At 42.1% G+C, this 17,062-nt stretch overlaps 1 long non-coding RNA gene across 2 annotated transcripts; it reads right to left on the bottom strand.

The window, feature by feature from the left end:
- Positions 1–2,600: 2,600 nt before the first annotated feature.
- Positions 2,601–7,518, bottom strand: LOC137471677 (uncharacterized). 2 transcript variants are annotated; one of them, XR_010997775.1, is made up of 2 exons: positions 6,011–7,518; positions 2,601–3,198 (listed from the first exon to the last, which is right to left on the bottom strand). It is a non-coding gene; the product is annotated as an uncharacterized lncRNA (long non-coding RNA). The 2 variants fall into 2 exon arrangements; XR_010997774.1 differs by lacking the exon at positions 2,601–3,198 and adding an exon at positions 5,523–5,712.
- Between the last annotated feature and the right edge of the window lie 9,544 nt (positions 7,519–17,062).

A 17,062-nucleotide genomic window follows, 5' to 3' on the forward strand; every position in this document is an offset into this window, starting at 1 on the left:
GGGAAGTTTTATAAGCACTGACGTGGTTGTCATGACTACCTAGACCACTTTGCTGGTGCCATACAAGTCTTTCACTTTATCTATCTAGCTTTTATACAAAAACACCCCACATTTATTTTTGCATGAGAGTCTGGAGAAACAGGGCTCAAGAAACATCTGTAAGCATCAATATGTGTGTGGGATGTGACATGCAGGAGAGGCTGAGGCTCATCCCCCGAATCAAATCACACATATCTGTGTTAAATTGTGTTAAATGCCTTGGACAGGGAGAGATCCAGGTCCAAGGTATCTCTGCTTTTGTCTGAACTGACAAGATTGGAGTGCTGGCAATCAGGGCTCCAAATGACCAGGGGAGACAGGCTGCTCTGGTTTACTGGGAGGTGGTGTCCTCCCTGAAGCTGTCAGCATTAGAAAGTTTGAATTTATAGATAACATACTCTTAAAAAGCCTCCCCATCTCTTTTTTGAAGTCTATAAGCCTCTTCCACAGGTCTTTAAAGCTGGAACAGCTGGGACATGTGAATGCTCTCTTGGAAAAGTACAGCTGAGCCTGCAAAGCCTTTTTTGGTGGTTTGGGGGTTTTCTTTTTCCATTTTTTCTGTGAAGTAAGGGTTTGCTCAGTGTCAGAGTTGTGGATCATGTGCAAGGGAACAACCAGAAACAGGAGTAATCTGTGTGTAAATGTTAGCATATTCCTGGTGCTTTATTTCAGGCCAGCAATGGGTAATCACAAGGAGAGCAAGGAAAAACACTAAGTGTGTTTGGAAAAAGAAAAGATGTACCATGCTCTGGGCACAGGGTCTCCAAAACAACAAGAGGCAGTTTGAGATAAAGTTTTGTTGCCAGGAGACTGTAACCATGAAACAGAAATGCTGATTAGCTGAGATACTTGTGAGATGATGAAAAAAGACATCTCGGTGTCTGTGTTATGTCAAAAGCATAAAACAACACAGTTATCTTGGAAAAGCTAAACACAACAATGCAGATCCTAACAGCAGTAAACCCAGCCCAAGTGGTCACAGGCTGATTTAAAGTTTAAGAGCAGAGCTGGAGTTGGTCATTAAATGCCCCAGGAGTTAAATTATTGGAGGAGGAGGAAGATGAAGAGAAAGAGGTGAAGTGTATGCAGCTCTGTCATTCTTTGAGCACTGATTCAGCTCAGACCTGTTGGGGAATGGGCAGCTCGGGTGAGAGGAGTCTCTGTAAGCTGTGTGTGCACAGCTTTGTGCTTCCCTAAGGAGCCAGGAACTCCTGAAGAGGATCATTACAGCATAAAAAAGCATTTTAAGTTCCAGGTGGGCATCAAAGAGAAAAATTTAGGAAGAAATCTGAAAGAAATCAAATGAAAGGACACAAGGATAGAATTTCAGAATATACATGTCTGGTCATCGGGTTCCTTTAATGGGAATAGGAAAATAGTAACTTGCAAAAAAAGAAGCCCTCTGTTAAAAATCTTTTATGTTCCCCTGGAAAGGCTGTCATGGTCAGAGGAAAAGAAAATTGTCCACCATGCTGAGGCAGGTTTGCATTCCTCTCTGTCATTTGGCTCCTGACAAAGCTGGCAAATACATGTGTAAGAGAAAACATCTGCAAAATGCTCCTGTAGCTGGTGTGGATACAAAGGCAGTTTCAAATAAAACCATTTCAATATGTTCGCTTGTTCTTTTAATGTGGTGAGAATCTGGAGTTGTGAAAGCATTTGCAACTCCTGAAAAAATTGTAGACTACTCAGTCGTGTTATTAGAATAAAATCAATGATTTATACTAAGAATTCCTAAAAATTGCAAAATGTAATTTAATTATTTTGCCAGTGGGAAATGGTGAAGAAATGAGTTGTGCTTGCTTAACTTAATTTTTGTTTCTTAGCATGAGGTTTGTAATTACTTTAAGTAAGCGAGTTATTTGTTTCTATTAGCAGTAATTGACGAGTAAATGTGATAGTGACATATTTTCCCCTGGAAAACTCTACTAGCAAGTCCCTGTAGTTAAGAGCACTGACCAAAGTTCCTGTGCCAGGTGGGTCTCCAGTGTGTCATACCAGAGACTCAGCTATCCTTAGCATAATACGCCCCTTAGTAACTGGAAGCTGCAGGTCCCTGATACTGCACACTCCCTGCAGTAGCCCCCCTCAAATCCCAGTGAGAACAGGCAACACGAGCAAGGTCACCAGGTTTTATTGCTATTTCTCAGTTAATCTGTTTTATTGGGACTTAGGCTGCTCTGCCAGAAACAGAAAATAGGCCTGGATCTCAGTTTTCTACCTGTGGGATAGGTGGAATTTGGAGTGTGTTACTCCAGAGGCTTTCCTTCTGGGACACTGCTGCTGGTTTGTTATTCCCATTATGGGGGTGTCTGTGAGCAGAGTTCTGCCAGTTCCCAGCTCCTGGGTCCCCATGCCTCTCCAAATGCTGTTCCCCAGTGGTCTGCAGTAAAGGGTGTGATTAGCTGCTGCTGCTGCTGTATTGATTGATACCAGGTTAAAGACAACCTGTCAGGCTTGGCTTCCTTGAGAAATGTGTGTCAGAGACTGGATACTTCAGGAGTTGTTTGTCACTGGGTATTTGCTCCTGTAAACAACTGCTGGTAGCTGCCTTCTGTAAATGCTAAATAAAACTGCCATTTCCCCTGCCTTGGGAAACCACAGCGTGTCCTCAGAGCCCCACAAGAGTCACTGGGGGGGCTTTTAACTGCCCGTGGCAGGAAATCCATCCTGTGGCACAGTTAGTAGGGAATGCCCAATCCTCTGCAGCTCACAGATGGCTCTGGAGCTCCTCAAAGCTGAAAGTCATCAAGCAATCTTAAAAACCAAGAGTTCATAAAAATTAAGGGGTTTTTCATAGGCAGAGTGCATCTCAGAGAACACGCCCTGTGTAGCTCACCCCCAAGTAGCTCAGGAGTGAAAAATTACAGAAAAAAAAAAACAGACCGGAGAAACAGAAATCCTCAGGGAATCATAGCTGTCTGCTTTCTCTCTTCTCAATTCAATTATTTCCTGCCACGAGGAGATGTAGGAAAATAAACAGAATTATCACCCGGGAAAGGACAATGCCGATTGATGAGTGCATTGTGTGGCAGCAATCTCTTCATTGCGCTGGGAGGTGACAAAAACAGTTCCTAATGAGGGCTTTCATTGCTTGGAAACTCAGCCATTGCTGATCAGCCCCTCACGGATTAGGCATGTTCAGGAGCAGCCAACTATCTGCAACAAAGGAGTACATTTTCTCAGGATAAAAAAGCAAGCTGAGGATTACAAAGACCCAACAGTCTTTATCTGCAGAAAATCCTTGTCTCAGGTTTCTTACCTCTTCTTAAAGGCTTGGAATAAATAACATTGATTTCCTTTAAAACTTAATGTGTTCTCTGTTAAAGTAGTCACAGAGCTTAGAAAAGAGAAGGGATTCTTTTGCTTTTAAGCTTTCCTTCTATGTGAAAAGAGATCTATTCTGCCAAAATTGCCTATAAATTATAACATTTTAGACATATATATATATATATTTATACTTATTTGAGCTGTTCTTTCTCACCTCCTAACTGGAGGTGAAAACATACTTGGAAACTTTCCAATTCCTATCTCTTTGTATCAATGCAGATATGTAGATGCAGGGGAAGGCCCTTAAGATGGGATCAGTGGAGCTGTTCCCTTGAGCTCTTTTTCCTGCCACACCTGCCCTTTGAGCTCTTTCCTGGCAGGGACACCTCTGAGTCCAAAGGAAATACCTGAGTGAAGGTTCATTGTGTACAGTTTCTGTATTATTTTGTGGTTTCCTAGTGCTGATCTCCCAGCCAGTCCGTAACATCTGGCTGCATTTATCCACTTGGCACAGAAACTCTCTTTTAAGTGCTCTGTTTCTGCAGAGTCATGGAAGATTTTCTCAGGAGCTGACCCACAGCAAAACATATCCTGGGAGAGCAGAGCAGCCATGGATCGCTGCTGGGGCATAATTGATCCCAGTACCTGCTCTATGGGCAGAGGGAATCGAAGCCTTTCCCCCGGGGGCTTTGCCTGGCTTGGAGCTGTCTCTCCATTAAAGCCTCACTGTCAATGCTGCCCCCAGACTGGAACAGGATGCACTCAGTGGGGGAAAAAACCAGCATTGGCGGGCATCGTGAGCAGAATTTGTTCTGTAAGTGGGCTGCTGGGCTCTCAAATGGAGTTAATCAGGAGCCATGTTAATACCTCACTGCTCCAGGCACTGGGGTTTGCAGAAATTCCCTGTAGTTGGAACACTGCTGCCACATCCAGAGTTCAGCTGTGGCTTGTAAGCTGCTTAAATATTAAATGGTTATTGATTTCTTATCCTGGGAAACTTGATTGTTTAAGCCAACTGAAAGCTCTGTAGGTCCTTAACAAAACTAGAAGTGATGGGTTTGAAGGGAGAGTATGGTAGAACAGCTGGAGGGGATAATGGCCATTACTGCAACCCGGCTGTTACTGAATGCCAGGCACAATAGCCTGAAAATCCTGCATTGCCTTGGTCTCTGTTGATCTGGGACCAGCACTGGCCTCAGTGGCTGCAGCAGCAGAGTTTACTGGTAGAGGATATTCTCACTAAAGGACTTTGCTCTACAGTTAAACTGGGGTGCATTTTAGAGGGATTTAGAAATAAGGTTGTTCCTAACTCAAAGGCTGGGGCTGAGGGACGTTCCTTTCTCCTGTGGTTCAGGCTCTCTCTCAGTGGCTTATATCCACTACAAAGAGTTTCCAGGAAAGGTTATTCAGCATTAAGTGTTCAGCCCTTGGAGACCTCCAGTGAAGAAGCCAAGGAAGTGAAGTGCATATTTTTGCAGAGTATTTTTCCACCCAGCCCTGGCCCTTTGATCTGAAATGTGTAACCTGTAACATGCCTATTCCATAGCAGCATCTCCAAGCCCTCCGTTTAAGTTCAAGTGTTGAATAGAGAAGAATGATTTGCAGAGGTGAATTTAAACTTCTTCAGAGTTTTGAAAGATTCTGTTGTTAATTAAATTCATTTCACTATCTGTTTCAGATTACAAAATCTATGCAACATATTTTTATTTTCTCACCTGACTTTGGCAGCGTCTAGGTTTGCTGTCACTCTCTAGGCTGTATTTTTCCTTTATTTTGAAATTGTCAGACATTTAAAAATGAGCAAGCTCCTGATTAATAACTAATTGGCTTTAGCAAACAGTTCTTGCTGGGTGGTTACCTTGAGCCAATTCTTATTAGTATTCCAAGACACGCAGGAAGTGTTCTCTCTCATTGCAGGCTGATGTTACATCTCTTTAGCCACTTATAAAATAAAGCTAAGTGAATTAGTATTGATTCCCTTACTTGTAATAACAGGAATGCAACCTAATCGCATCTCCAAATCACCCAGGCATTCCTGACTGAGGCTGGAAAGGAAAAAATGTATGGAGAGGACAGGAATTTTGTGTTGCTGAGGGCAACTCTCTGTGACAGGCACTTCCCCAGGCAGGGCTTGCTCCCCGCCTGGGCAGTGAAAAACATTTTGAATATTACAGTTGCTAGGTACAAGAAGTTGGTTTTCCTTCCACGGTGTCTTGAATTATAATTGGGTTTTATATTGACAGCAAAGATTAACTAATATTTTACAGGCTTCACTCAGAAGTTCAATCCCCCAAAGCATTTCTCCTGTTTTGTTAAGCTCACACTCCCACTCTCTGTGAGAGTGTTTCTTCTTTATTCATTTTTCTGAGCGGGTCAGGAAATTTATTACTCTTATTATGTGTTCTAAATGCAGGTAAAGTGGAGAGAAAGACAGATCTGAATTTATTGAGATTTTCTGAGCAGCTTCTTCCTTTTCCTGATTGAATAATTCTTCCCTTTGTCAGTCTTAAAAGAGGCTAAACCCTCCTCTCTTCCTGCAAACCCTGAAACATCAGAGCAGAGCACTGTTATGCTGGACAATTTACAAAAGTTCTGTGCATACTGAATATCCTCTTGTAGGGCTCAAAATACCCGTGCTGCTGCCAGAAATGCTGCCGTTGTTCAAAAAATAAAATAATAATAATTTTGAAAGAGACCATACCAAAACAGAATTTGTCATTAAGAAATGCTGACCAGCTTTTCTGATCAACCTACTTTGTGCACAGTGTTTGACTGGCTACGGGAAACTATTCCCGGGTAATACTTCTCCTGGTAAAGGTCACACAAGTACCCCAAAAATGCCATGCACAGCTTTTGCAGGGCATTTAGGACCTAATCAAACCCAGCAAAGAAAGGAACTACTTGAAAAGTAGATGAAATCAGGTTTTGAAATGTTTAGCCTAAACTACTGATGTTTACACACAGCTGAGTTTGGAGAGAGGTTTGTCCTTCACTCAGCTTTTCTAAGTGCAATTCTTCCACTCTTCATTGCCTCAGGTTTCCAAAACTTAAAGGCAGAATTGCATCTTCAGTGAAGGTTCCATGGAATGTCACCTGCTGTGACATCCAGTGCTCCAATCCCGTGTTCCTCTGCCCTGTGCATGACATACCTGCTGTGTTTCCCACAAAACTGGTCTTGGATGATCCTGAAAAGATAAAAAGGGACCCACCCAGCTTCCAGTTTAATGTCACTTACAGATTTATTAATTCTCTTCCGAAAACCTTAGATCAAAAAATCTTTGTAGAGGCTGTTTGTGTGCAGTGGGTAGAGACAAACTTTGGAATCTAATGTGTAATAAACTTCCTTGGGGATACCGTTGTCTTTGAGTGAGCAGTAACCAAGGTCTATTTCAGAGGACAGAAAAAGGGAAACCTTTATTCAGAAACCCCTTGCATCTCTTAAAATGTATCACTTAGTGCATTTATACAAACATGAAAGTGATAATAATAAACTTCCCTGTTTCTCATGTCCCTTTCTACGTAATCAAACATCTGTTCAGTTTGCAGAGTGACACTCCCCACCTGCCACAGATGAGCCCAGAATGTTTGGTGCTTTTATTCCAGAGAGCTTTCACAACACAAGTCAGAACAAATCTATTTGATATTCTTTTCATTGCTGTTGATTTTGTGATGCCAACAAACTCTGCAGCAATTTGCTATAAATGCAATGTAGGGAAGGAATTTTCATTTAAAGAGTAGGCAGAAAATTGCAAACTAAAACCCAGTGATCAGGGCTTTGCCGAGGTAGAAAATCTCTATCACTTTAAGCAAGGTTGGAGTGTGCTATGAGGGATTGGATTGAGACACCTTGACCTTTCTGAGGAGGCTCCTTCTGGAGCTGAGGAAGCTCCTATTAGATTGTTCCTTTGTGTGACCACTAAAGGGCTGCCTGGAAGCTGAATTCCCAAAGCTATTCCTAGGTCCTGTTGTGCAGTGAGAGTGTGGCAAGCTGCCTGTAGGACCCAGCTCTCCCTTGGGAACACCGTGGCTGTTGTTTGAGAGGGAGGCACTCTCAGGAAGCTGAATGTTTCATTTAACCATCTCTATTTGAAGCAGACCTAGGAATTCTGGGGTGTCTCCCATCTGGAATTTCACTGTTGCCAGTGGAATTACCAGTGTTGGTGTGGATGTCACACATAAAATAGTTCCACATTTCTGTTTCTTTCATTGTGACTGGGACATGTTCTGAGGTATGTTAAATGTATTTTGCCATGTGCAGGGACAGTGAAGTCCTTTGGGGCACTTTTATTGAGCACGAGTTATTGCTAGGTTGGCTCAGAGGTAAAAAAAGAAAATTCAAAATCTGAAAAGCCCTTTTCTGGCCATTTTTCACTTCCTTTTTGTTCCATTCCTTTTCCTGTCATTCTGTTGTACAGACCTGTGTAGTGCTTAGGATATACAAATTATTTTTAAAGGTAAAATGTTGGTTTCTCAGGATGAAAAGTTACCTGTAATTCCTACCATTGCTTGACAATGATCACCAACAGGAGTTGTGGGATTCTTTAACCAGTGAGAACCAGCAGAGATTCCTGTTACAGCAGGAATTTATAAACATGAAAGTTGATTTCTTTCTGATTTAAGGCCAGTTTGACAGGCTATAGTCTGGTGATTCATGATTTAAAAATAAGAAATATCTTTCAGAAAATAGAAACCTTGAACTTTTTCACCTATTTTTAACCTGAACATCATTCTTCCCTGAGAGCCTTTTAGAATTTGTACACAGACATATCTACTTGCCTTTGTCCTGTCTGGAAATAACTATTTTGAATCAGAAATGGTATTTTCCTGCTTAATGGTTTTTTTTTTCCATTTTCAAGATATTTTTTTTTCCATCCAGAAATAAAAAATGGTTCACTTCTGAATATTGCCATCCATTAACACCTCCTTTAGGAAAGGCTTGGATTTGCTCATGTCTAAAGTCTCACTGCACGGTAGCGTGGAGGAAAATGGAAAATCAAGTGTCAACTGTTGCCTTTTTACAGTAAAAAACATGATCAATATTCCAGGAGCACATTATTTTAAAGAAAGATTTCCAGCTCCATAAAGCCACGATGTTTGACTGTGAGCAGAGAGTGACATTGCCCAGACTTGCCCATTTTTGGCATTATTAATAAACCCCAGTGTTCCTCAGAAAGGGCAAAATCACCTTCTATCATTCAGTTTTGTGCAGCTGCTAGTACTTACATGCTTTAGAAGCTGGTCTCTCTGGGCTTAATTACTGGGGGGACACCTTGCATGTTAAACTGAATCATTTTTAATATTAAAAACCTGCTTGAAACTCTTCGTGCTGCAGCATGAAAAGATTTCTACTCTCTTGTTTTGCTCCTTAATGGATCAAACAAACACTGTCTGTTTGCTTATTCCATGAACAAATGCAAGCAATGGCACAAAAATATCCTGTGCATCATTTTAGTTACTGGGGGGAAAATCACCACTTTATTCTTAATTTTTTTACTAGATCCACTGACTCTATAACTCACTGCAGGCAGCGCTCTGGCTTGGTGCTGTTTACGGGCTGAGCCCTTCAGCTGGCAGGAATAGGTGTGGTTTTACTGTCCTCTGAATTTCCTCAGCTCTGAGAGGCTCCAGAAGTGGTGTTTGAAATACCAAAGTGCCCAGGCAATGAGAGAGCTTTGAGCATATTTATTCTCTAATGGGAAAAATCCCCTGAGCCGCCAGCCCTGCTGAAGGCAGGAATCCATTTCTTGCTTCCTCTGTTCACAATCAGACATCAGGAGCATCCCTGCTCTCCCCAGAGCAGATGTACTGGCCCTGCTCAGCCACACAACTTCCTTTTCTTTTTATTACAGAGGGAAATGTTAGCACAGCTCAGCTGCTTCTGAACCATTGATCCAGATCAGTAACTGAGCACAGAGGGGGAAAAGGGAGGATTTTACACACTGCTAATATTAAGTACTGGCTTCTAAGGGAAGTTTTCATAGAATCATGAAATGATTTTGGTTGGAGCAGCCCTCCAAAATCATCCAGTCCAGCCATTCCCCCAGCACTGCCAAGGCCACCACTGTCCCCAAGTGCCACATCCACACAGCTTTTAAAGATTTCCAGGGATGGTGACTCCCCCACTGCCAAGGGCAGCCTGCTCAATGCTTGATGAAATCCCAGTGCAGAAATTTTCCCTAATATCCAATTTAAACCTCCCCTGTGGGCTGAGCATTTGTAGCTGATGCCACAGGGTGCAAGAAGAGGTTTTCCCAGGAGTTTACCACTAATTGTATCTGTAAAAGGGAGGAATTCTGGGCTAATTTCAAATGATGGATTATGTGTAAAATTAGCTTTCCTTCAGAAAAAAATTCTCCTTTATGGTGAGTAATGAAAATAATACTTCTCTGGTCAAGCTGAATATATTAATGATTAATATAAAATTAAGATACATCACTGGTGAACAGTGCAGTAAATATGCACTGAAATCAATCAAGTTTACAACGCATCCTATTAATTACTGGGATTCTCTTCCACCAAAACAAGCTGTGTTATGTTGTGTTCACTGTGTTCTCATCCTCCTGAGCAACTTCCATACTCACATCCCAACTCTCCCAGAGGGTTTTTATTCCCCTCAGTACCCGCTCCCATCTTAGCAAATAGATCCTTGTATACTAAATACCAGAGCACTCAGCCAAGGACCTGCTGTGCTGGAGGTCACAGGGTGTTTGGAGGGATTTAAAGCTGATGGTGCTGTTGAGGAATCTTCAGTATTCTGCTCCAAAAATAAGCAAGTTCATTAAGGATCCACTTAATTTCCATTCTCAGTTTTGTTCGTGTCCCATAGAACTGAGAAAGAAAGAGGTTCTTGTGATCAGCCGATGTGCGGCCACCAGTGATGGGTGAGCTCTTTGTGTCTCTACCGTTTATTTATTTTTTAATTTATTATTACTATTATTACCCACTTGGTCTCTGTCCTAAATATCCTGATGGACTCGTCCTCTGGGCTCTGAGTTGCAGCTGGACAGCAGCACCATCCATCAGGGATCCCAGGCTGTGGGAGCAGTCAGGAGCTGGAGCAGGGGGCACATGGGACACCCGGTGTCTCCTGGCTTCCCATCTCCAGCTCTGGACAGAGCTCCAGGGCTGCTCTGCCCCAGGAGGGGGAATCCTAAACCAGCAAAGCACCAGGGGGTGTTTCTCCTGATGTGATTCTTTGTGTGGAGAGAGGGAAAGGGAGAGAAGGAAAAGGAAGAAAATGTGCAGAATTTCCACAAACTCTGGGTTTCCTCCCTTTGTTTACAGGGCTGCTGTGCACTGCCCAAGCCAGGAACGTGTCCCTGTGCAGTGGGATTGGCACAGTCTGGGCTCTTCCTTTTCCCGGTGCCAAGTGTGCCAAGCTGATGCCGCTCGTGGTGTGTGAGTGACAGTGACCTGGAGACACGTCCCTGCCCGCGTGTCCGAGCTGTCGGCTCGGGTCACCCGTGTCCCGTGGGGGTGCTGGGGGCAAAGCCCTCCCTGTCTGTGCCGCTGCAGAGCTCAGCCTGGCTGAGGCTGGGCCAGGAGCCCTCGGGTCCCCACGGCCGCGTTGATTACAGGGCTTTTTTTGCTTTCATTGTGTTTGACACTTGGAAGGCTGAGCCTCATTCCAGGCAGGCAATCACCGGCACCAGGCTGGGAAATGAGCTTTGTAAGATGGAGAACAGATGAAAAAGGGGAAAGAGTGACCACAAAACTAAAATGAGATTTGAGGCAGATTTTTTTCTTATGTGATATCTGTTCAAACAAGAACCTAGAAACCAGAGACCTTAAAAATGAGATCAAATGTGGTCTTTCTTTACCCTTTAGGAGACAGACTCATTTGGTGCATTTAATGCTCAGAACACAAATTCTCCTGCTGATGTACCAGCAGTGCTGCTTGCAAGGTCAATGCTGCTTTTGTGAGTTTTATTTTTTATAATCCAGCTCTCCTTCTCTTTCACCATTCTAAATAAATGCTGTTTTCTGCCAATATCAATTGGCTACTGCAGCAACAAAGTCCTGTACCATGGGCCCAGGGAAAGCTAAAGGAAAACACAGCTCCTGAGCATCCTCCTGGAATGCTGGAGCAAGCAGGCAGATGGCACATTTTAAGTGTGTCTATATCAGTGACAAACTAAATTTCACTTGTAAGCTCAGTTTCTGCCTTTCTCAGCCTCTTAATGAGGCTGATGTACCTTCTGAGAATATCAAACACTGGCTTCAAAATAGAATAAATTCTTAATAAGGTAATCAGATAGTTAAACATAAGCACTTGCAGGAGTTTTGGCATTAAGTGTTCTCATTAAAGTAGGTTTCTTCCTTGTTTATGGCAAATAGGGCTAGGAATGCTGAGGCAGCAGGATTTGAGTCTCCTTCAAAACCACCCTAGATCCATCCTGAAATGATGTGGCAGTGCTGAGAAAGCCAAGCCCTTGTCCAGTAATGTCTCAATTGAGTTGGAGCTGAAATAGTGCCCAAAGGGTCTGTGCAAGGTCAGGCTGGTTTGTCCTGGGAGCAAGCAGCCAGCTGGAATCACAGAATCTCCTGAGCTGGAAGGGAGCCAGCAGGATCACCGAGTCCAACTCCTGGCCCTGCACAGACATCCAAGAACCACACCAAGACCTGTGTCTGGAGAAACCTGCACCTCAAAAGACCTGGGGAGATGGAAGATTTTCCCTCTAGCAAGGAAAGCTGAGGCACAGCAAGTGTTGCCTCTGCTAATGGAGATTCTGGAAAATCAGTCTTGATTTCTGCAGTTGGGGAGTTTTTCATGGGATCATGGTGCTGCCCTGAAGCTTTTTTGAAAATTACTTATCAATAGGTTAGTCTCAGTGATCTCATTTATGTGAGACTTTGTTTTGTGGGGGTTTTTTTCATTAAATAGGATTATTTTTGAAAGGTTGAAATGCTAAAGAAATTACAATATCAAAAGCATGTTATAAAAATGAGAAAATAATTTTTTTTTTAATAAGGAGTCAAAAATTATCTCCCAGTGTAAGGTCCAGTCTGAGCTGCAAAGCCTGGCTCACCAAAGCTGTGTTAAAGGGGTCTGGAAAATTAAGATTAACTGATTCTGCTGAACCAACCAACACGGGTTTAGTTGTTTGGTTTTGTTTCTTAGACAGAAATATTCAGAGGAAATCAAAATGGGAAATTAACAGAACTGTAACTTTCCTTCCAAACATCTTGGTGGAAAACCCTCGAAGAAAGAACAGTGCTTCTGTGGCTGTGAACATGATTGAGTCCTCCAACATACTGTGCTAATGGTTATTTCTCCTGTAACAATGTATCCTGAAATGTATCCTGCGAGGAGGATGGAAAAAGAGTTTTAAGTGGAGAGTAGGTAATATTTTTACTTAATCAAGAGGATAACATTAAATGGCTCATAAAACAGTTGGCCAGATGCAGAAACAGATGTTGGAAAAAAGGCAAAGATATTCCCTTGGTTCCCCCCTCCAGTGGTTTAAGGAATAGAGTTCCAAAACATAACAGCCTTTAGAAATTTGATTGAAATAAAAAGATACCGTGTCCTGAGGGGGGAGTGTGCACACAGAGATGTCAGCTCAGAGGGGCAGCAGCAAGGGAAGGAGGGAACAGCACGAGACAGAGAAGGGAACCTTTCTCTTGCAAAAAAGCAGGGAGAGAAACTCCACTTAGAATGAGGTTGTACTGCAAAATGTACTTGTGACTCTGGTGGTGAAGAAAAGCCCATTTTGGATTCTGGGAAAACTATTTTAGCCCCTTCAGGATATTAAAAAAAGAGAAGAGCTGAGCTGGGGTGTTGGGTACTGAGGCATCCCAGCTTCAGACTGCCTTCAGTGACCTACTGAATTCAGGGGACTTTTTAATAAGCACTGGCTTCAGGGAGAAAACTAGTCCAAGTAGAAACTAGACAGTTACTGAGATGACCAAAGTAAAGGCTGCAAAGTGGTTTTAAAACTGATAGGCTACCTTTTGGAACATTTTTCCTAGGTGAGTGCCACGAGTTTCACTGCTTTCCTCTCTCAGCCAAACTGGGATTTAATAGATATCGGACAAACTATAAAGGGAGAGATGTATGTACATGTGGTGGTTTCTCATACCTTTATTTATTATAAATACTAATATCTGCACGGCTCTACAAGCATTTGCTTTGCTGCAAATGGTTTCCTGCTGTTTCCAAATGGTTTTTCCACTTCAAGGCTGGGAATGAGGGGAGGTCGGAAAACATCACCACATAAACATGGATGGGGGATGTCGTGGTTTTTAATTGCACATTTCTGTCTCCCATGCAGAAGCTGAGCAGTTTCTGTGCAGTGCTGAATTCAGCCCCACTGCTCTGTCTAACCCCCAAGCTCACCAATTTCCTGCAAGGATGAGAACTAACTGCCTGTTAAATGGGGAGTTGCTCCAGGAATCCAACAAAATGCTGATACCCGTTTCTAATTTATTAATGGAACCCTTGGAAGTATTGCTTTGGCAAACAGCTCTTTTTGTAGCTCCGATAATTACTGAATAGGAATAATCCAGCCTTCCTGCTATTCCATGGTGTACTGGGAATATACACATTGAATCATCTGGTGCCCCAAGTTTGGCTCAGATGCCAGGATGAGTTAGTGCATAGTTAAATATCTGGCAGATTAATAAAAAGCATTCCCATCCTCTTTCCATGTGCAAGATACTTGCAGTGAAAATATATGTGAGGAAAGTAAAGTATTGGAAAAATAAAGCCATCTGGTGTGAGAACAGCAAAGCTTGTTGAAAAAATGGTGTCTGCTCTGAAATGGGCACAAAACAAACAAACAAAACCCCTCCCTGTGATTCTAATTTCTTCCAGTTGCCTTAGTTCAATACATATATTCCCTTCTTTTCCTCTCCTCCACTGAAATGTAGTTTCCAAGCTTTAGGAGGAAGAGCTGCTTTGAAATGAGTAATTGAACCATTCAGTTTTCATTCCTTAGGACAGAAACAGGATTTTTTTTCCTAAACAAAACACTTGAGTGTAAGGTTTGACTCCTGCAGGAGTTCATCCAAAAAATGCATAAATCTTAGGAAAGTTTCTATTTAAAGATGGGCATTTTTCAGTGAAAAATATTAAGTTTGAAAACATTAAATCTGAATGTTTCAGCCAGAAATAGTGAACAAGGGTCCAAAGGCAACTTGAGTCAACAAATCACTAAAGAAAAGCCATAAATGGCATAGCATAATCCTGAAGGGAAATTGAAAGGACAGCCCTATGGCACGAAAAAAAAAGAGTTACAATTACAAAATCAGGCTGTCAATATTTTCCTCTGCCACCAATACAAGTTTACTGGAGAAAATTCCACCTGGTCTCTAATTTTACCTGGCACTGGGAAGAGTAACGAGCATGTGGCAGGTAAGAACCACTGAATGGGTGGAAAGGGGAGCAGGAAGGGTCTCATTTCTCTCTGCCCACCACACTAAAGCAACACTTGGAAGAGTTTTCCATCAAAGGTGACCTGAACAGAATTCCTGCATAAAAGGAGAAAACTCAGTATCCTGTTAGTGTTTAGCTCAGGTCCCAATTTCATGTGTTCAATGTTGACTTACAAAGTTAATGATTCAAGAGCACAAAACTTCTGAAGTCAAAAACTTTATATCCTTTCCCTCTTCAGCTACCACCATGGTTCTGTGTACTCCAAATAGTTGTAATTAATTAGTGGTAACTCTGGGGGAAGGAAGAGCAGATGTTTTACAAAAACTACAGTTTTAGAAATAGCCATAGGTAAAATGCATCACTCTGTATATTTTTTTTAGAAATACACATTGGCAATATGATCAAATATTCATCCTCCTCTAAAAAGTCATTGTTACAAATTCATTCTCACCTTCAGATGTTCAATTCCAGATTTTCTGAAGATTCATCTTGAGAGAATTTCAGGTTTTATATGTGATGTAAGATTTGTTCTTTCTTTTCCTCAAGGGCCTTCCTTGACTGTCTTACCAATTGAATTTCCATTAATAGGAGAGGAATATTTTCACATCTTGCATTACTTGCATTGCTAAAAGCTGGGTTGCCTGTTATCTTTCAGGCTCCCAGAGTTCACATTCTGAACAAAGAGATGCTGTCAAAATGGTTCCCGTGATGCTCCAAGGGATGGCAGAGCCAGGGCTGTCACCCCCATGTGCAGACATTACCAGCCTGCACCAGCCCCTGGGCTTTCAGCTGGAGTGAAGAAACTGGACAAAGGGGGACAGAAACTTCTTAAATTTACACTTCTTAATGACCTAAAAATGCTAATTCAGAGACTCATTAAAGCTGGTATTATACCTACCTCTATTCTGGAAAGCAGTTAACCAGTTTAGAAAGCAGCACATCCCTAAATGCCCTCCCAAATCATAGAGATTAGGGACGATCAGTCTGGATTAGGCAATGGATTACAACGGTAGGGTTGTGTCAAGAAAAGGAAATTATGCTGTTTGATTGATGCACCAAATTAAAACTCTCTGAAAGTGCTCAAAATTCAATCACAGGCAAAGGGAAGTGCTCACAAATGCTCTGAAGAGCAATAACTGTTCATACAAATTATTTAGGAGAAAATTTGTAGAAGAAAATGTGCTGGAGAAAACTCTAAACTTTTTACAGTCAGTTCTGGAATAGAAACTGCCAAAAGTCATTAAATTATTCACTAACCATCATTTGTTCAGCTCAGTGGATAACAAAAGTTATTGATTAGGAAGTTTATAGGAGTTGGATGTATTTACAGAAATGTGTTTCTCTTCCTTCTTGTTACTTTGTAGTGTTGGGATTTTCTTAAAAAAATGCAAAGGGATTAAATTGTGCATTATTTATGGCAAATGCTCCCTGCTCAGATCCTTAGCTAATGGGGATGGCACCATGAGAATGTTTAACTATTCAATATTGCATTTCACTTTTCAAAATGAACAGCCTTTGCCTAAAAAAATACTTTGGAGATAATGAGAGAAAAGCCAAGCAAAAATCATAGACATAATATTTATGAAAGAGTAAAAGCTTTCTGGTGGATGTTTATCAAAATCTTTGTTGTTTGAAAAGCAGGATTTTTTTCTTTTTCCTCTCTTTACTTCAGCACAGCAGAACTTTCCCCAGGTGGGATTCAACAGCTTTTTACCTTAGAGCAGGATAAATTCTTGACTCTGAGACTGGGCAGTGTTGGGTGTCATTTATTATGAGTCCTTGGAAGTGGCTGGCACCTACAGAGCCATTAACTGCCTTGGCCATTAATGAATTAATTTCTATAGCAGGGGATCAGAAAGTTTTCACTGTTCACTAACAGACAGAAATACCTCATCTTGAGCAGTGAATTCCAAGTGTGTGGGAGGAGGTTTCCTCCCAAAGCCACAGAATGTAAATCTCTATTTCCAGCTGTGCAGAGGTGCAGGGTTCCTGCAGCACTCAGTGAGATCGGGGAGGGACAGGAGTGTGGCCAAACGTCTCATCTGACTGCTGTGGGATGGAAGTGGAGAGGAAAGTAGGACGAGGAATGCTCACCCTCTGATTACTCTGATCTGGCATATGTTTTTAATCTCTTGGAAGGAACGGGAGAGTTTAAGCCTCGAGAGGATTACTGTGGTAGTTTTCTGTTACTTGTGCTTTGTAAACATAGGCTTAGTTCTAAGGGCCTTACCCCGTCCCAAATCTCCCGAACTTTGGCATGTTGTTATTTCTGGATTTGACCCCTATGCAAAATCAAAAGTAGTAAAATTCCTTTAGAGTATGGATGAAAACCCAGACTGTGGGTGTGGATCTGTAAAAAGCTGATCTGTGATTCTA

Source organism: Anomalospiza imberbis, chromosome 3, assembly GCF_031753505.1.
Source record: "Anomalospiza imberbis isolate Cuckoo-Finch-1a 21T00152 chromosome 3, ASM3175350v1, whole genome shotgun sequence".
NCBI lineage: Eukaryota > Metazoa > Chordata > Aves > Passeriformes > Viduidae > Anomalospiza > Anomalospiza imberbis.